Source organism: Elaeis guineensis, chromosome 1, assembly GCF_000442705.2.
Source record: "Elaeis guineensis isolate ETL-2024a chromosome 1, EG11, whole genome shotgun sequence".
Lineage (NCBI taxonomy): Eukaryota > Viridiplantae > Streptophyta > Magnoliopsida > Arecales > Arecaceae > Elaeis > Elaeis guineensis.
The window spans coordinates 59,487,099-59,508,417 of record NC_025993.2 but is presented as its reverse complement, the minus strand read 5'-3'; positions in this window follow the sequence as shown (position 1 = coordinate 59,508,417).

Below are 21,319 nucleotides of genomic sequence, written 5' to 3'. Positions count from 1 at the left end.
TCAGTGGAATCGACTACACGACAACTTCGCCCGGGCTCCTACGGGAGCCAGGCTCCGTCACCAAGAACTCCAACAACTTCAGCTGCAAGCAGACTCCGCCCGAACTCCTACGGGAGCCGAGCTCCGCCGCCGACATCAACTACAAGACAGCTCCGCCCGGACTCCTACGGGAGCCGGGCTCCGTCCTCAGCATCAACCGCTGGTAAGCCCCGTCCGGACTCCTACGGGAGCCGAACTTCGCCTTTAACCTTGACTGCAGGAAAACTTCGCCCAGACTCTTATGGGAGCCGGGCTTCATCCTCGACGCCAACAACTTCAGCCGCAAGCAGACTCCGCCCGGACTCCCACGGGAGCCGGGCTCCGCCGTCGACATCGACTACAAGACAGCTCCGCCCGGACTCCTACGGGAGCCGGGCTCCGTCCTCAGCATCAACCGCTGGTAAGCCCCGTCCGGACTCCTACGAGAGCCAGACTTCGCTTTTAACCTTGACTGCAGAAAAACTTCGCCCGGACTCTTATGGGAGCCGGGCTTCATCCTCGACGCCAACAACTTCAGCCGCAACCAAACTCCGCCCGGACTCCCACGGGAGCCGGGCTCCGCCGCCGACATCGACTACAGGACAGCTTCGCCCGGACTCCTACGGGACTCCAACGGCTGCAAGGCAGACTACGATCGGACTCCTACGGGAGCCGGACGGACTCCTACGGGAGCCGGACTCCGCCGATAACGTCAACCACAAGCGGACTCCGCCCGGACTCCTACGGGAGCCGGGCTCCATCCTCAACTCCGATCGCTGGTAAGCCCCCGTCCGGACTCCTACGGGAGCCGGACCTCTCCTTTGACTCTAATTGCAGGGAAACTCCACCCGGACTCCTACGGGAGCCGGGCTTCATCCTCAATTCCAACAGCTGCAAGCAGCCTTCGTCCGGACTCCTACGAGAGCCGGACTCCACCGACAACGTCAACCGCAAGCAGACTCCCCCCGGACTCCTACGGGAGCCGGGCTCCATCCTCAACTCCGATCGCTGGTAAGCCCCCGTCCGGACTCCTACGGGAGCCGGACCTCTCCTTTGACTCTAATTGCAGGGAAACTCCGCCCGGACTCCTACGGGAGCCGGGCTTCGTCCTCAATTCCAACAGCTGCAAGCAGCCTTCGTCCGGACTCCTACGAGAGCCGGACTCCACCGACAACGTCAACCGCAAGCGGACTCCGTCCGGACTCCTACGGGAGCTGGACTCCGACCGCTGCCGAGCTTCAGCCAGCAGATCTGCACTCTCGGGCCACAATCACGGCCACGATCCTGCTCCACTTCCTGCGGCAGGCTCCGCGCAGCTCCATCACTCCCTAACAAGCCGCAGTAACGGTCGCAACACTGCTCCACTCCCTGTGACGGATCCCACGCCCACGTGACTCCATTACTACCTGACCAGCCATGATAAACGGCCACGATCCTGCTCCACCTCCTGCAACGGATACTGCACGATTCTCCCATCCACTGGCAAGTCACGACGACAAACGCCGCCCCACTTCATGCGGCAGACTCCACGTGGTACGCCCCAGCGATAGCCATGGGTCCCTTCCACTATGCTTCGCAGCAAACTCCGCCTGACCCTGGGCAGTCCACTGCCAGACGGTTACAAACGTCACCATCAATCTGTTGCTTCCTCCGCCTATAAAAGGAGACCCAGATACGTTATTCGATAAGCTCATTTCTTATCCCAAAACTCTGCTAAATTCTCCGTTCGAGCACTCCATTCTTGTTGAGGCAGAGAACTGACTTGAGCGTCGGAGGGTCTTGCCGGAGCAACCCCACCTCCGGTTTAGACTTCCTTTGCAGGTCCCGATGGCGACCGCGGCTTCCCCGACTCCAGCTTCTCCGGCGCAAGCAGATTTTTGCACCAACAGGATTGGCGCTAGAGGAAGGGCACGAACCCTCGCAGTACCCTTGTTCTTAAAGGAGTGTTCAACAGAGCCGCCTCCGATCGTCTCTCCGACACCCACTCCTAATTTTCCCCCGCGAGATCCACGCTCGATGCCTCCATGCAAGGCGTCCACACGACGGTCCACGGCCTCCGCGGCCAGATCTCAGGCTCCGGCCTCCCCTCCTGTTTCCCAGCCTCCTCCTCCTCCGGCGACGGCGGTCGGCGCAGAGTAATTCGACTTGCTGGCACAGTAGGTCAGAGGCCTCATCGAAACTGTGAAAGCAATGCAGCAGCAGCAACCGCAGGCGTCGGCGCACCTGGAAAGGGCATCTCCGGAATGTCAGAACCCGGCGGCAGGGCGGGCCACCTGGGCCAGCCGCCCCATCCTTCCCGGGAAAACAAATCTAAGAGTAGAGAGCCCTCAATCGGACCATGACTCCACCCCTGGAAGATCCCTGCCCCCGCTCTGCCAGAGGACCCTCGAGACTCGAAGTTGAGAGGATTTCCTAGACTGGAGGCTCCAGGAGATGAACCGACGGATTGAAGAACTCCGCCATGCGCCCCCCGCTCATGGTGAGGATATTTGTACTGACCCTCCCTTCTCTCAAATGATCATGCAGGAACCGATCCCGCCAAACTTCAAGCTTCCCCAGTTCGAAAGCTACGACGGGACATCGGACCCGGTTGATCATCTGGAGGCCTTCCGGACGATGATGCTGCTTCACGATGCCCCTGACGCCATCTTATGCCGGGCTTTCCCGTCTACTTTGAAGGGAGCAACGAGGAACTGGTACTCGGCTTTGAAGCCAGGTACCATCTTTTCCTTCGATTAAATGAGCCACCAATTTGTGGCCCATTTTGTCAGCAGCCGGTACCCCCGGAAGGGTTCGGAGTCCCTCATCAACATCAAGCAGAGGGAAGGGGAGTCCATATGGGCCTACGTCAATCGCTTTAACATCACGGCGTTGGAGGTTCGAAACTTGGACCAATCAGTTGCCATGGCCGCCCTGAAAGGTGGCCTTCAGAAGAATGATCTTTTGTTTTCCCTGGAGAAGAAGTACCCCAGGGATTTTGTCGATTTATTGGCTCGGGCTGAAGGATACGCCCGAGAGGAAGAAGCCTTCAAAATGAAGGACGAAGAGACAGCAAGGGAGCGGCAAGCGGGAGATTCGAGTAAGCCCGCAGTTGAGAAAAGGCCAAAGGAAGCCCGACCGCGTTCCCGATCCCCTCCTGGACATAAGCGCGCCCATACTCCACCCCGGGCACGCAGGCAGAGAAGTCCGGACCACGGGGTTCGGCGGGGCTCCCCACCAGGAAGATTTCGCAACTACGCCCCCCTCAACGCCTCGAAGGCACAGGTATTAATGGAGATCAGGGAGCAGCTCCCTAGACCGGAGAGGATGCACACACACCCCGGGAAGCGCAACCCCAACAAGTTCTGCCTCTACCACCGCGACCACGGCCACGACACAGAGGAGTGCATCCAGCTCCAGGACGAGATCGAGGAGCTCATTCGGCGAGGTCGACTCGACAGATTCATCCGCCGTAGGCCTGAGGGTAGAGGAGACCGGCCAAGAGCCCTCCCACAGCCTGAACCGCAGAGAAGGGAGGAGCAACCCGGGGACCGGCCTCCCATCGGGACCATCGACTCCATCTCCGGGGGGCCTCAAGGAGGAGCGGGAAAATCGTAAATGTATCACTTACGATTTCACCTCGAATCTACTTTCCTTTCTACCTAACGTGCCCTTCCCACCTGGCGTGGATTTATTATGACTGGATATGATCCCTCCAAAAACAAAGCCATGTCAGGAACAGGAGGAGAACCTCGTCCTGACATGAGCAAAGTCAAAGGCCCGGTTCTTTTAGACCGGATGGGGGGAGAGGCCTTACAACGCCCTAATGTGCCCCCACAGCCATGTCAGGAACAGGAGGAGAACCTCGTCCTGACATGAGCAAAGTCAAAGGCCCGGTTCTTTTAGACCGGATGGGGGGAGAAGCCTTACAACACCCTAATGTGCCCCCACAGCCATGTCAGGAACAGGAGGAGAACCTCGTCCTGACATGAGCAAAGTCAAAGGCCCGATTCTTTTAGACCGGATGGGGGGAGAGGCCTTACAACGCCCTAATGTGCCCCCACAGCCATGTCAGGAACAGGAGGAGAACCTCGTCCTGACATGAGCAAAGTCAAAGGCCCGATTCTTTTAGACCGGATGGGGAGAGAGGCCTTACAATGTCCTAATGCGCCCCCACAGCCATGTCAGGAACAGGAGGAGAACCTCGTCCTGACATGAGCAAAGTCGAAGGCCCGGTTCTTTTAGACCAGATGGGGGGAGAGGCCTTACAGTGCCCTAACGTGCCCCCACAGCCAGGCTGGTAACGAGGGGAGAACCTCACACCGGCTCAAGCAAAATGGAAGGCCCGGACTCCTATGGGAGCCGGGTTCCGTTCACGACGCAAAGGAAGACTTCATCCGGACTCCTACGGGAGCCGGGTTCCGCCCGCAAGGAAGACTTCACCCAGACTCCTACGGGAGTCGGGTTCCGCCCGCAAGGAAGACTTCACCCGGACTCCTACGGGAGCCAGGTTCCGCCCGCAAGGAAGAATTCACCCGGACTCCTATGGGAGCCGGGTTTCGCCCGTAAAAAAGAATTCACCCGGACTCCTACGGGAGCCGGATTCTGCCCGCAAGGAAGACTTCACCCGGACTCCTACGGGAGTCAGGTTCCGCCCGCAAGGAAGAATTCACCCGGACTCCTACGGGAGCCGGATTCCGCCTGCAAGGAAGACTTCACCCGGACTCCTACGGGAGCCGGGTTCCGCCCGCAAGGAAGACTTCGCCCGGACTCCTACGGAAGCTGGGTTCCGCCTACAAGGAAGACTTCAGCTGGACTCCTACGAGAGTAGGGCTCCATCCACGACTTCTGCAGCAAGGGTTAATGGTGGCGAAACCTGGCCGGCTAACAAGATCAGATGAAAGGAAAAAGCACCCTCCCAACGATGTCAACATCAGGCAAGTCAGATGGCAAGAAAGGTTCGGCAGACAGCGATATTAGTGCAGTGCGCGGACGAGGTAACGCAAAATGCTCTTTTTATTCCATTCCCGATATACACACTACAAAGCCAGGAAGGCCAAGAAAAGGAGGGCAAAACGACAAAAAGGAAGTAACTACATGATAAGATAGAAAGGCCAAAAAGAGCTCTAAGGAGGCCCTGCTCCCTCCGACCTAGAGTTATCTATTCCGTTCCTCAACCAGGACTGCCTCAGATTCTCTATTTCTCCTTCTAGCTCTTTCCTCTTCCGCAGCGCGTCCTGGAGTGCCCGACGAAGTTGCTAGCTCTCAGCCTCCGCCTCTCGACGCCTCTTCCTCAAAACTTCGGACTCCGCCTCCGCGTCTACGATGGCCCACCGCTCAAGTGCCAGTTGGATCTTCACTTGTTGCAGCTCGGCTGTCTTCTCCCCGAGGGAGACAGAAATCCCTTCAACAGTGCCTCTCAGGGCTTGGAGCTCTTCAGAATCTTGGGCGAAAGTAAGCTGCGCCCTGTTAGCCAGCTGCCTCTGGAGACGAACGACTTCGTCGGCCGCCGTCCGGAATCTCCCTTTATACTCTTCCACCTACCGGCGTCAGCTGGCCCGCTGCACGTCATGGCTCATCTCGGCGTCTTGAAGCTACTTCTGAAGGTTGGAGACCTTCTGCGACCACTTCTGTTCATCATCGACCCGGGCCAAGAGTCGGGATGAATTTCCTTCCAGCTGGCCGATCTTCCTCTTCGCAGCTGACAGTTCCACCTTAAGGGCGCTGATCCTGGCTTCTTGAGCCCAAATACGGTCGCTGGTGCTCTTCTTGCACTCCTCGAGTTCCTTTGTGAAGTTCACCTTCCTCCGACTGTAATCCATGATCGCCTTCACATGGAGACTCCGAAAGTGGACGGCCTCAGCGGCGGCTTCAGAATGGCCTTCTCTCGATTTGCGGAGTTCGCCTTCCATCTTCTTCAACTTCTTCGTCAGGTGAAGGACCTCCTTTTTCAACCACTGGATTGTCGATTTCAGCGGGACCCCCAGGGGCAAGGGGAGTGCTTCTGCAGGGCACTGCCATCGGAAGGCAAAAGCATCAGGGAACGACTCATTGCAAGGAGAAAAGCAGAAAGAAGGAGGAGGGGGAAGGAGAAGCCATCCACAACAAGAAATTCGACTTTATTGATTGAATAATTGTGAAGACAAACAGAAAGGAAATATTGCGACAAAATAAGGGCACAAGATTGGAGGTCTCAGACCTCAGGGGCGGGAGGTGGAGAACCCGGCGAGGGGGGTGCGACCGCAGTGGCGGCGGACGAGGGGCCGACCTCGTCTTCGGACTCCTCAAGGAAGCCGAGGTCGAGCTCGGGGAATTTGCTGGCCACCTTCTCTTGGCAGAGCTCGAACCCCTTGGTGAACGCCTCCTGGCCGAACTGGACATTCAGGTCCCTCATCTCCGTGGAGGCCTTGAATTCCTCCACCGCAAGGGCCCTGGCCTCCGAGACCAGGACCGAAGTTTACTCGACCAAATGGGCGACCTCGGCCTCCGCCTTCCTCGCCGACTCCTCCAAGATCTGCCTCTCCTCCTCCCGGGCTTGCTTCTCTCTTTCCAGGGCCTCCTGGAGGGCGGCTACTTCAGCCGACTTCGCTTGCAGGCGGGCAACCTCAGCTTGGCAGCGTTCCTCCGCCTGGAGGATGTCCCTCCTCATGCGGCTCACCGCCTCGATATAGGCGAAGAGCTGGTGCCCAATCTGCAAGGATGGATAGAGAATTACGACAGAGGACGAGTGACCATGTAAATAAAGATCCGTTTACCTTGAGGAAGGACCTCAAAGAGTCCCAAGCCCGCTGCTCAGGATCGATGCGGTCGATCCTCCCCACGACGTCGGACAGGATGCAGCCGTCGATCAACCGCCTGATCAAGTCCCTATCGTTGAAGGGATTCTCCAATCCCTCCTCGGAGCAGATGGACTCGTCTACAGCAGCTCGGTGGCTACTCGCCCTGCGAGCCACCGATTTCCTCCTCCTCCCCACGGTGGGCGCCTCCGTGGAGCGAACCCCCGGAGCGGGGGCCCCAGTCGACGGGCTCCTCGAGGAGGCCCGGGGAGCCACTGGCTCGGCATCTGAGGGAATGTAGATGGCTGGGGCCATCTGGACGGGCGCAGCCAAGCTCGTCTCCTCCGCCCTGGCCCTCTTCGCCGATCTGGAGGCCGCCGCGCCCTTTCTCTTCTGAGCTCTCATGCTCCTGGCGAGCATCCGCGTTGCTTCGGCGTCCATTCCTAAAAAAAAAAAAAAAAAAAAAAAGAAAGAAAAAGAAGAGAGGGGAGGAAAAAGAGGTAAAGAGAAGAAGAGGAGAAAGGCAAGAAAAGAAAAGATAAGATGAATACTCGCTGGATCCTGGGGGCTCAGGCCGATGTTGAAAAGAAGCTGCTCCCTCAGAAGATTAGGAAGGGAAGGAGCGGGATAAGTTAGAAGCTTCTGGGCGGCCTGGAGGTCATCCTCCCCCAAGCTGGGAGCCCGGCGGATAGAATCCCTCAGAGAGCCCCAAGGGGGCAGGCCCAGTTCCAGGGTCGGACAATGGACGAAGAGGTATTTTCCCTTCCAATTGTGGATCGAAGAAGGGGCGTCTTTCAGCAACCCCTTCTTACCAAACTAGGGGGAGAAGTACCATCAGTCCTTCACCGAAGGATGGCGTTTGAAGGTATAAAAATGCCTAAACAAGGAGAGAGATGGCTGAACCTCGACTACGTGGCAGAGGGAGAGAAACCCTATCAAAAACCTAAAGGAATTCGGGGCCACGAAAGCGAGGGAGATGTCCAAGAAGCGGAAGAGGGCAGCGACAAAGGAAGGAAGCGGAAGCCGGAGTCCGACACGGAACGCTTCCTGATACAAATAAAAGCGACCGGGAGGGGGAGTGCTGGCCCGATCAGAGGGGCCAGGTAGCTCCAGGTCGTACTCTGAAGGAACTCCATACTGAACCCTTATCAGAAGGAGTTCCTCCGAAGTCGAAGAACATGGAATAACGCCCGGAGCGAAAATCGGGCGAAGTCCAGCCCCAGACGCGGGTTCGTCCATAGAGACAGGGACCTGGGGGTTTGAAGCAGAAGAACTCTCGAAACTGCTGGGAGCAGAAGAGCCAGAGGACATTTTGAGCAGTTTCGAAGGGGGGATCTAAAGGACCCTAAAAAGATGGACCGAAAGGGGAACGAGAGGCCGAAGACTAATTTGGAGGGATGCACAAAAGTAATGACGAGAAAAGAAGCCCCTAGGCGATGAGAGGAAGGTTGGCACTAACCTATATTACTCTGAGGGACCTGAGGGACGAAAAATGGGAGGTGCCTACGGCTCGAGAAGACGCTCACTGAAGCAGGGCTCTCGAAGAGAAGACAGACACTAGCGAGAACTCAGGAATGGAGTAGGATGCCCAAAGGTGGGAGGACAGGTTTAAATAGACCCTGGGATCTGGTGCCATGATGATCGCGAATCCCCCAGGCCAGTCTGCATCCGACACGTGTCCCACTCCCCCTGACAGACGGCTAAAAGCGGCTGACGGTTGGCAGGATCATAATTGCACCGTACCTAGGTCAGTGTACCTACGGGAATTTCGAAGCGTCCCCTCGTACCGCTCCAATTCGAAAAGACTCCAGCACGCGCACATTTAATGCCAAAATATCTGGAGGCGGCAGTGCGCAGGATTCGAAGGGACGGTTTCGGCTGTGCCCATCTCTCTCTCTGTACTTTTTTCGTTTGAAATTCAAACTCGAAAGTAGGGGGACTGGTGTTGGGTATAAAATGCCCACAGCCGAAGTTCTCAGTGGAATCGACTACACGACAACTTCGTCCGGGCTCCTACGGGAGCCGGGCTCCATCACCAAGAACTCCAACAACTTCAGCCGCAAGCAGACTCCGCCCGGACTCCTACGGGAGTCGAGCTCCGCCGCCGACATCGACTACAGGACAGCTCCGCCCGGACTCCTACGGGAGCCGGGCTCCGTCCTCAGCATCAACCATTGGTAAGCCCCGTCCGGACTCCTACGGGAGCTGGACTTCGCCTTTAACCTTGACTGCAGGAAAACTTCGCCCGGACTCTTATGGGAGCCGGGCTTCATCCTCGACGCCAACAACTTCAGCCGCAAGCAGACTCCGCCCGGACTCCCACGGGAGCCGGGCTCCACCGCCGACATCGACTACAGGACAGCTCCGCTCGGACTCCTACGGGAGCTGGGCTCCGTCCTCAGCATCAACCGCTGGTAAGCCCCGTCCGGACTCCTACGGGAGCCGGACTTCGCCTTTAACCTTGACTGCAGGAAAACTTCGCCCGAACTCTTATGGGAGCCGGGCTTCATCCTCGACGCCAACAACTTCAGCCGCAAGCAAACTCCGCCCGGACTCCCACGGGAGCCGGGCTCCGCCGCCGACATCGACTATAGGACAGCTTCGCCCGGACTCCTACGGGAGTCGAGCTTCGTCCTCGACTCCAACGGCTGCAAGGCAAACTGCGATCGGACTCCTACGGGAGCCGGACGGACTCCTACGGGAGCCGGACTCCACCGATAACATCAACCGCAAGCGGACTCCGCCCGGACTCCTACGGGAGCTGGGCTCCATCCTCAACTCCGATTGCTGGTAAGCCCCCGTCCGGACTCCTACGGGAGCCGGACCTCTCCTTTGACTCTAATTGTAGGGAAACTCCGCCCGGACTCCTACGGGAGCCGGGCTTCATCCTCAATTCCAACAGCTGCAAGCAGCCTTCGTCCGGACTCCTACGAGAGCCGGACTCCACCGACAACGTCAACCACAAGCGGACTCCCCCCGGACTCCTACGGGAGCCGGGCTCCATCCTCAACTTCGATCGCTGGTAAGCCCCCATCCGGACTCCTACGGGAGCCGGACCTCTCCTTTGACTCTAATTGCAGGGAAACTCCGCCCGGACTCCTACGGGAGTCGGGCTTCATCCTCAATTCCAACAGCTGCAAGCAGCCTTCGTCCGGACTCCTACGAGAGCCGAACTCCACCGACAACGTCAACCGCAAGCGGACTCCGTCCGGACTCCTACGGGAGCTGGACTCCGACCGCTGCCGAGCTTCAGCTAGCAGATCTGCACTCCCGGGCCATAATCACGGCCACGATCCTGCTCCACTTCCTGCGGCGGACTCCGCGCAGCTCCATCACTCCCTGACAAGCCGCAGTAACGGTCGTAACACTGCTCCACTCCCTGTGACGGATCCCACGCCCACGCGACTCCATTACTACCTGACCAGCCATGATAAACGGCCACGATTCTGCTCCACCTCCTGCAACGGATACTGTGCGATTCTCCCATCCACTGGCAAGTCACGACGACAAACGCCGCCCCACTTCATGCGGCAGACTCCACGTGGTATGCCCCAGCGATAGCCACGGGTCCGTTCCACTACGCTTCACAGCAAACTCTGCCTGACCCTGGGCAGTCCACTGCCAGACGGTTACAAATGTCGCCATCAATCCGTTGCTTCCTCCGCCTATAAAAGGGGACCCAGATACGTTATTCGATAAGCTCATTTCTTATCCCAAAACTTTGCTAAATTCTCCGTTCGAGCACTCCATTCTTGTTGAGGCAGAGAACTGACTTGAGCGTCGGAGGGTCTTGCCGGAGCAACCCCACCTCCGGTTTAGACTTCCTTTGCAGGTCCCGACGGCGACCGCGGCTTCCCCGACTCCAGCTTCTCCGGCGCAAGCAGATTTTTGCACCAACATATTCTATAGGCAAGCATCCTAAATTAGACAGTGTATCAGATATCTACTTATGACACTATAGGCTAGGTCATATAAACAAGAACAGGATAAACAGATTGACTCAAGAGGAAATCTTCGAAGTCAGTGATTGTAAATCACTTTCAACCTGTGAATCCTGTCTTCTTGGTAAAATGACTAAGTGACCTTTTACTGAAAAAGGTGAGAGAGCTACTGAGCTCTTGGGCCTAGTACATACTGATGTATGCGGGCCCATGAGCACAAGTGCTATAGGTGGATATTTCTACTTCATCACTTTCACGGATGATCTATCCAGATATGGATATATCTATCTGATGAAACATAAGTCGGATTCATTTGAAATATTCAAACGATTCTGAAATGAAGTAGAAAAACAAACTGGGAAGAGTATTAAAACTCTTCAATCTGATCGAGGAGGGGAATACCTTTCTGGTGAGTTTCTCACATATCTTTGAGAGAATGGAATTCTCTTTCAATAGACTCCTCCAAGAACACCACAGCATAATGGTGTGTCTGAAAGAAGAAATCGAACTCTATTAGACATGGTCCGATCCATGATGGATTTTGCCAGCTTGCTGATATCCTTTTGGAGATATACACTAGAAATGGCCTGTTATCTATTAAATAGGATTCCAAGTAAGTCTGTAATTAAGACTCCATATGAGATATGGATAGGACGTAAGCCAGCACTTTCACACCTTAGGGTCTGGGGTGCCTGGTCTATGTCAAACGGTTAGTTACAGATAAACTTGGACCTAGGTCTGACAAATGCACATTCATAGGATACCCTAAAGAGACCAAAGGATATTTTTTCTACCATGGTGATGAACAAAAGGTGTTCGTCAGCCTTAAGGTAACCTTTTTAGAAAAGGAGTTTCTTGGTGAAGAAACCGTTGCCTCTAAGGTTGAACTTGATGAAGTTCAACAGGTAGAAGGACCGACACCAATAGCTGAATCTGAGTCAGATTTGATTAGATCAAATCCGAAGCTCAATGTACCTACACCATTATGGTGATCCGATAGAGTACCGTATCAGTCGGATAGATACTATGATTTCTTGGTCAGAGACGGTGATCCCATCGAACTCGATGAGAACGATGAGGATCCGATCACCTATATGGATGCAATACAGAGATCTGATTTTGAGAAATAGCTTGAAGCCATGAAATCTAAAATGGAGTCCATGAAGGTCAACGATGTATGGACATTGGTTGACCCACCTAAAGGGGTTAAACCCATTGGGTGTAAATGGGTCTTCAAAAGGAAGAGGGGTGCAGATGGAAAGGTGGAGACCTATAAAGCTCGTCTGGTTGTCAAGAGGTATCGTCAACGTTATGGTATTGACTATGATGAGACGTTCTCCCCTATGGCAATGCTCAAATCCATTCAGAAAATGCTTGCAATAGCTGCCCATTTGGATTATAAGATCTGACAGATAGACGTAAAGACAGCTTTCCTGAATGGAGAGTTGATCGAAGAGGTGTATATGATACAATCTAAGGGGTTTACATCCACAGATGAGTCCAAAATGTGCAAGCTTCAGAGATCCATTTATGGATTGAAGCAAGCTTCTCGGAGTTAGAACATGCATTTTGATAAGGTGATCAAAACATATGGCTTCGTTAAGAACGGAGAAGAGCCCTACATCTATAAATGGATAAATGATCTAGTTGTGGTATTTCTTATCTTGTACGTGGATGACATTCTCTGAATCGGGAATGACATCCCCGCACTATAAGAAATAAAAGTTTGGTTGTCATCACAGTTCCCCATGAAGGACTTGGGTGAAGCATCCTACATCTTAGGGATGAAGATCTATAGAGATAGATCTAAAAGGATGCTTGGGTTATCCTAGTCCACATACATAGACACTATACTGAAGAGGTTCAGCATGAAGAATTCCAAGAAGGGCTATCTATCGATAGACCATAGAATTTCTCTCTCTAAGAAGGATTGTCCGACAACTCTTGAAGAGAGAGAATGTATGAGTAGAGTCCCATATGTTTCAGCTGTGGGATCTATCATGTATGCCATGATATGTAGAAGGCCAGATGTGGCATACTCACTAGGAGTAGTGAGTAGATACCAATCTGATCCTGGAGAAAATCACTGAAAAGTGATTAAAGCCATCCTTAAGTATTTGAGAAATACTAAGGACTAATGGTTGGTTTATGGTGAGTCAGATCTGAAACTGATGGGGTTCACAGACTCCAGCTTTTAATCTGACCATGATGACAGTAGAAGCATGTCGGGTCATATCTTTACTCTGAATAGTGGAGCCATCTGCTGGAAGAGTTTCAAGCAGCATACTGTGGCAGACTTGTTTGTGAGACAGAGTACATCACAACATCGGATGCTGCAAAAGAAGCTGTGTGGTTGAGAAAATTCATCATTGAGCTCAGAGTAACACCCTCCCTCGATGGTTCGGTCCTGCTCTACTGTGACAGCACTGGTGCCATAGCTCAGGCAAAGGAACCCAAAGCACACCAGTGGACAAAGCACATTTTGCGCTGCTTCCATCTGGTCTGGAAGATCATGGATTGAGGTGACATCGACCTTCAGAAGATCGACGAAAAGGAGAACCTGGCCGACCCCTTCACTAAAGCCCTGACGATAAAGAAGTTCGACAATCACAAGTCGAAGATGGGTATTAGATACTGTGCTGAGTGACTTTTGGACAAGTGGAAGTTGTTGAAAAATATATCCCAAAAGCCAATCGTCAATCTGTTGACGGTTGAGCAACCTTGTATTTTAATTGATTTGTTAATAAATAAAAATATATTTTTGGTATTTTCATCACAAGTTTTCATCTTCTAATGAACTCTGTTGTTGTGATGAAGTCCTTAGGACTATTTAGGTTCGATAAAGAGAAGATTTATCGATTAGTCCTTAAAACTGTTCACAACTAAATGATAGGCTGTTAATAAGGACGACAGCTTCTATCGAGCATAGGTCGTTGTAGGCCATATGGATTGGTTGTCCTCTTAACCAAGGAGTGTAGAGACACTGGTATGACATACAGATGAGATGTAAGGGTACATCATTATTAAATGTGACCAACTCTAGAGCATTCTGCTGTCGAGAATGTCTCTGATGGGATATAGGTATAAGTATCCCTTAGACCTGAGATCGCCTCAGTGACTTGCAAGCAACTCACTGTGCTTTGGTACTGGACTAACTAAATTTTTAATTTAGTGACAGAAGGCTTCTAGACATAGTCAAGTACTTACGAAGTCAGAATGTGATCGAGATGGGATTGACCACTCCAAGAGTTGGAGAAGAATGAGTCGCTGTATTTCAATTTAGCAAAATTTTGGTTAGGATAATCCATCAGATGGATTTGATATTTTAAAATACAATGTGGACAACCTAATCAGAGTTGATAGTTGAACTCTGAGGTATCCTATGAGCATTTTGATCAAGAAGATGAATTATATGGAAACTATATCTGCATGGGTTCTAAGGATGTTATTCTACACATTTGACCTATCCGACCATCGGATACCATTGCTAGATGGTCACTTCGATTGGTACAAAAATTTATTTCTGTGTTACTGGCTTAGGTTTGGATCTATGAGGTCACACATATTAGAGTTCACAATCTGATCAGATGGTTGATCAACGATTAAGAATCGTTCTAGGGTTAAATGATCAATACGATTGATATTTAACCTAGTGCAAGTGTTGCAGGAGGATCGATTAGCAATTCGATTGTTAATTAGCTTAATTTGATTAAGTCAAAGGACTAAAATTAAGTTTAATTAAATATAATTTAATTAGATTTAGTTTGAGCTTGATTGGATCAAGTCCAATTGATTTATTGGATAAGTCAAGTGCAAGAAAAAACTAGTCCTAGTTCAAATAGGACTTGGGTCAACCTATTTTTAATTTGATTAAAAAATTAAATCAAATTTAAGTCTAATTTAATCTGATTAAATTAGGATCTTAATTGGGTTAAGACTTATTTTAATTAGATTGATTTGATTTTGGTTTAATTTGGCTTGAGAAACCAAATTTGAACAAGTCATAGATTGAATCCTAGTAAGACTAGGATTCCACCTTGCGCCACCTTAGCCCCCCACGCCCACTCTCTCTTATCCCACACCCACTCTCTCTTATTTTTTGTGATAAAACCATCTCTCCTAGGTCTTCACGCATGTCCAAAACTTTTCTCTCTTTCTCTCTTACATGGAATGTGGTTGTGGATCAAGTCAAAGTAGGAATTAGTTTGTATTTCAAATTCTATGAGATAGAGTTTTAGGAAATCAAAACTCTTTTCTTATGGCACTGATTTTATCCAGATTTTTTTGAAATTTTTATGACTTTTATGGCACATAATATGCACCCTTTGCTAGTGGTCCATGACAGAAAAAGGAGGGGACGCCCAAGAGTTGGGCGCCCCTTGTCTTGCCTTGTTTGGATAATCCTTGACTAGGTATTTGACCTAGATAAGGACTCTTCATATATCTCTATTTAAAATGAATTTCTTTATGAAATTTTTATGGAACATAGAGCATTAAGAGTCCTTTGAGGCATCCAAAAATTAAGGAGAAAGAGTCTTAGGGCGTGGAGATATAATAGACACAAAATTAGGTGTTTGGATTAGAGCAAAGAGAAGAAGAAGAGGGTCTTCTTCTAGAGTTGCTGGATTCATCTTTTTCCTTCCTCCATCTGTAAGTTTTCTAAGAGTGTCTCATCTAAAACTTCTTCTCCTAGTTCTCATCTTTAGAAGAGTCTAAATCAAGAAGAAGGAGGTATCTAATCGACCATCGAAGAAGGATCAGCGCAGTACTAGCATACTGTGCTGATTTCTTGGATCAGGACTTCTGATCGTGATTCATGGGCTCATGTGGATGACTCCTAGAGGCCGGATGTGTGTGCGGCTTACAACATCATCCTCAAGTTTGGATCAGTAAAGTTAGAATGTCTAACTTACAAGGTAATAGATCTGATCTATTATATTTTACATACATTAGATATAGTATAGAAACATGTTGATATGATCAACATGTAGTTCTTGCTCTTTATATTTTAATTTTTGATTTAATATCATGTAATAATCATGTAATAGGATCTTAGATCTAGAGATTCTCTAATTTTATAAAATAAATTTTGATTTATTTTAGTCTTCCATTGCCTGATCTTGAAAAAGTTTCAAGATCTAACCCTGAAACCCTAGATCTAGTTCCATCATACTTGACATATATCTATGCTCGAGAGGGTAGCGGACCCCTCTCTGAGATTTTTATACTGAACTCTTTCAGCATCTAGTCTCTGTACTTTATTTGTGAAAATGCAAGCATCCAATTGTATCTATCTCTATAGATCTTTAGAATGCTCGCCTTATATCTTTCACGGAGAAATCTATATTCAACCATATTTTAATCGATGTCGGTTTTGGACACTCCCACTTACTCTTTTTGAAAACCACATAATTCTTCCTTTCTGATCAAATAATTTGATCATATCATCAAAATTACTGTTCCAACTCCAAGATTATTATAGACTTTGTGATCACCTATCACAAGAAATGAAATCCATAGGCTATTCCATATATAAATCTTCAAAAGATCTCTACTCAGGAAAGCTATTTCACATCCCTCTCTAGGAGTCGATGTCTCACATCGTCTCATTGTAGGTTTTGGGATCATCTCTATACTCTCCATCTCCTATGAGGAACTATTTTCTCTAAATCCTCTGTCAAGCATACCCAAATACCTTTCGAGAAGATAGGAGATGCTACTATATATACGAGATAGAGAAGGAATATACATCTACTGGCTCATAGGTTCTTAAGGTCCCAAGGCTCACTGCTCTTTAGAGACACTCTCTTTGAGCTTAACTTTCCTCCCATTACTTCATCTTGGTTAAATAATTTTTCAAGAAAATAGCATGTCGGGTCACAATCACATTGCAATCCTTTCAGAAAGTAGTATCCCAAACTCTTTTAGGATGAGCTTTATAGACCTATCCTCTAACATATCCACCTACTATGCTAAACATAGACTGGACATCTTTGAATCTTAGAATAACTAAGATTCAGTTCTCACCATGCATATCTCATATGGTGTGGTAGGAACAGGTTTAGAGAGAACCTAATTTCATAGAAATAAAGCATGTCCCTAAAGAAATATAAATCAGTGAAGTTCATTATGGACCAGATCAAATCTCATATAGTCCCTTGACTCTTCTTATCTCGTTGAGCTGAGATATTCTAAGAGCAGTCTAATATGAAACTATGCCATTTTATAAGATAATCAAAAAAAAATTTTTATTGGTATTGCATCCTTGATCCGTTTGAAGTACCTTTAGAAATTTTTGATTTATTTCTCTACTTACATCTGAATTCTTTGAATCTTTCAAAAATTTTAGATTTGTATCTCATATACAAAGTAGAGACAACTCTTTGGTTAACACATCACATAGCTACACACATCAAATGTGTATAAGAATAAGTATCTCAATAGTCCTTTTTCTCTTGTCCTACAAGAGTAGCTTGGTCATATTTCCTCAAAGATGATGTACAAACTAGATTTGACTCAACAGTCAATGAGTCCAAGCTCATATTTCTCCAGTTTGTTAATCATTTCTTCTCCAATACGACTTAGCCTAAGGGTCCATATATACTTTAAGCTTATCTCAATTCTGGATCTTTCAGATCCAATGACATTCACTACTTGCTCAAGTAAGTTCACATATGCATCAGCATGCAAATGATAGAGACCGTCTCTAAGAACTAAATCTAAATGATAATCATAAAGGATAGATACCTATGGTCGCAGCAGCAACTGTTGCCCTATAGCCAATTCAAGAGTTACTTCCTCAGCCCTCTATCTTCTCATCGACTCTACACTAGAGTCCACAGCTCAACTGGGAGAAGAGGATAACATTGAGTAATTTCGACATACCTACTTTAGGTGTGTCTTTATTTCTTTAGGCTCTCCAGGTATTTATCTCTAAACTCTTTCAAGATTTCTTTGTTAGCAATACTTTGATCAATTCAGATAAGATGCTATGATAGTCTTTTATATGGTAGTTTACCATAAACTATCTATATAAACTATTCAGAGATCACAAGATCAAAACCATAAGCAATTCCTTATTGATAATTATGTCGAGCCTTTCAAGCTTCTTAATATCCTTGACCATTATCAAATAAGGAGTATTGACTGACTGCCCATCATGCATCACATGCGCTATGTGACTTTGATCACCTCACAATATTTGTAGATGAATCAACATATCATTGACAGTGAACATATGCTTATGCATAGCACCTCTCTTTATTGTCATTATCCATTCACTCATCAAGTATAGCTTGTTGACTATGAGTTGGATGAGTTGTTAATATTAGAATAATCTGATAGAGAATATTACTTAATTTTTTAAAATTAAGAATAATTTTTAGATTTATGAGCTAGTCTATGTACTCGATTTTGGTTAATCGATTGATATCTAGGATTCAAGCTAGAGGATTGAAAGCTGACACAATGAACAGTAGAGAGCAAAGATTCTAATTGAATGTTTGTACTTATTTTATGATTTACTCTAGAGACTTTTAGATGCAAAAAGAAGCTTCCACTATTTTATCAGATCTTCCACACTCTTTGGATGAAGAAATGAAAATCCTAATGCGATAATTGAGTTTCTAGTGGGTACTGCGGTCTCACCGATGCTGTGCACCTCACCTAACAGTTATTGGTAACACGAATGAACATCGATGCATGGACAACTCTTTGTCCAGATGCTTCTCTAAGTATGTTGCAGCCACTTGGTCTCTAAGTTATGTAGGCTCACCTAACAGTTATTGTCCGCACTTCTTAGTTAAGTCAGACCCACCGTTCATAAGCAGATATAAAGCCGTCATTAGGTCCTTCACCTAACAGTTATAGGCCCAACCCCATTTTTACCCCGCAACAACTCTTTACTAATAGAGTGTTTGCGTGTTCTCGACGTAATTGAACCACTGTGATCAGTTGAGAACAATCAACATCAATAGCATGCCCGCACATCTACAACGGTGGAAGAACTTGGATTTAATATTTGTGGAGAGATTTGGATTTAGATCTCATCTAATCAGTTATCACATGAGTGATGCAATTGGCATAGGCTAAATCAAACCACCAAGCAACTATATTTGAGACTCAATCTATCAAATTGGCCAGGTAAGTAAAGATTGGTGGGGTCCCCCCGTTGCTTTTCTTAGACATAAATAAATTGATCAGGTAAGTGAACAAAATCAATTAAATAACCATCTTTTAATTACTTGCTTTAGACATCAATCGGTTAATTGATCCGAACAGGTTAGCTTAGGTGAATCAAACTCGAGCCACAGAGCCGAATTAGGTCCTTAGATTAATTGATTCTATATATGGGTGTCAATCGATTCGATCAACAATAATTATATGATCTTAGACTCTATTGATCTCACCCAAATCAATACTTAACTCGATTTGATCAACTGTTAAATTAATTCAAACCCAATATGATCAAATCAAAAAACTTTTTGATGTAATTAAATTATATGACCTAATTTGATCTACCCATGACCAATCTTTCATGTACAAACACTAATTTCAGATCTTAAAATAAATTTTTTAGATTTAAATTCTTTGTATGAAAAGTAAATTTTAATCTCAAAATAATTTCAGATCATGCATACAAATATATATCACATACATAAACAAGTTCAGATCATAGAAATAAATTTCAGCCCTAAATATGCTTTTATATATCATATATATGAATTAAAATAGATCTCGAAACTCTTTTCAGATCTAAATAATAAAACATATATCATATATATATTTTAAAAATTAGATTTAAAATTTTAATCTAATTAAAAATTTTAATATCATTCTAGGACAATCATTCAGCATAACAAGTTATGCAAGGGCAACCTTATGTCAGAACGACATCAAAACCTTTCAGATCTAAAATTTTTCTCTATAGATTTTAAATCTAAATATAAATCTCATGCATATGATGTGGATCTAATACTACTATTGGAGTTTTATGATTTCATGCACATATAATTTTATAAAATTAGTACGCAGCAAAATTTAAAAATTTTCAGATTAAATCTAATTTAATCTAAGCATGCATAAGTTTATATCTTCAAACTATAAACAGGATCATCATATGTGAGATAAGATTTAGATATAGAAATCAAATAAAGAAAAATAAATTTAAAATATACTTGGATATGGATCAATCTTCAATGTGATTAGATGATCATGGATGTCTTCCGAAGATTCTTTTTAACCGTACAAGTGTCTGACCTTTATGGGTATCCATACGAGACTCTGATTTGATCAGAAGCCTTTTGATCTCACCGAGATACTAGCTTCTTTGTAGAGATCGTATCTTGATGGTTGAAAATTTTTTTTTCTTCCAAGACACTCTTAGAGAATAAAAAGGTGTAGGAGGATCTTGATCTCTACGCTAAAGATCATGAGAAGAACCTTTTCTTCTCTTTTCTTCCTAAAATCCATGCACCAAATCTCTATAATAGAGATGTAAAAATTTTGTCTAACTTTTTGATAAAGAAAAGAGGAGACATTCATGTCTAAACATGGACAAGAGGGAGAGGAAGAGCTGTCCTAACAACCAACTCTTGGTTGTTGCAAGAAAGAAGAGACAGGAAGCATCAACATACCTCACGCCAAGAATCTACACACCATTCCCTTTTCCATGATTTTTCTCCATGCACAAATCCTCTCTTTTTGGGCATCCCAACCTGATCTAAATCCTCTTTTACACATTCCATATGGTGGTTATTTATAGGCCAAGAGATGAGATTGAAATAGGATAGGAATCAAGAGTCCAATTTACCTAGGACTCTAGATTTTTTGTGACCGCCCACAAGTAGATTTATGCACCCATATTTTACATACTGATTAAGGAGGATTTCCTTCTTTCTTACATGTTGATAAGGGGAGGAGAAGTGGCATGAAATTTGGTAGGGGGTGTGCACACAAAATCAAGGTTTGGCATGGGATTCAATTTGTGGTGCATGGAGGAAGAATACCAATCACATGGGACTCTTTTAGATATTTGTTTTAAACCCAATAAAACATCAATGAATCCTAATCATATTAGGACCAGGTTAGATCTAATTAGATAGAAAATCAAATCTAATTTGGAGCCCAATCTATTTAGATTAGATGTCTGCTAATTAGAGGAGGACTCCTAGTCCTATTGGATTCTTTCTTGATGGTTGAGTCAAACTCAATTTTTAATCTTAATCCAATTAGGATTTGGTGCACCCAAAAAAATGAAGATTTTTAGTCTAATTAGGAATACATACATCCTAGTCTAATTAAAAATTAGATCAAATCCAAATCATAATTCAACTAGGACTAATCATCCGATCCTTTTGGAGTTATCTTATAACCCTATTGGGGTTGATCAAATCAAATCTATAATGAGTCAAATTAAATCCAATCAAATTGGACTTGATACAAGCCCCATTGCTCAATCAAATTGAGCCAATTAGCAATTCTATTACTAATTAATCTTCCTATAACTCACTAACTCTTTAGTAAGTTACATAATGCAATATTTGTATTGGATCAATTATCAATCAAATTGATAATCAAATCTTGTTACGATTCATAATCATAATT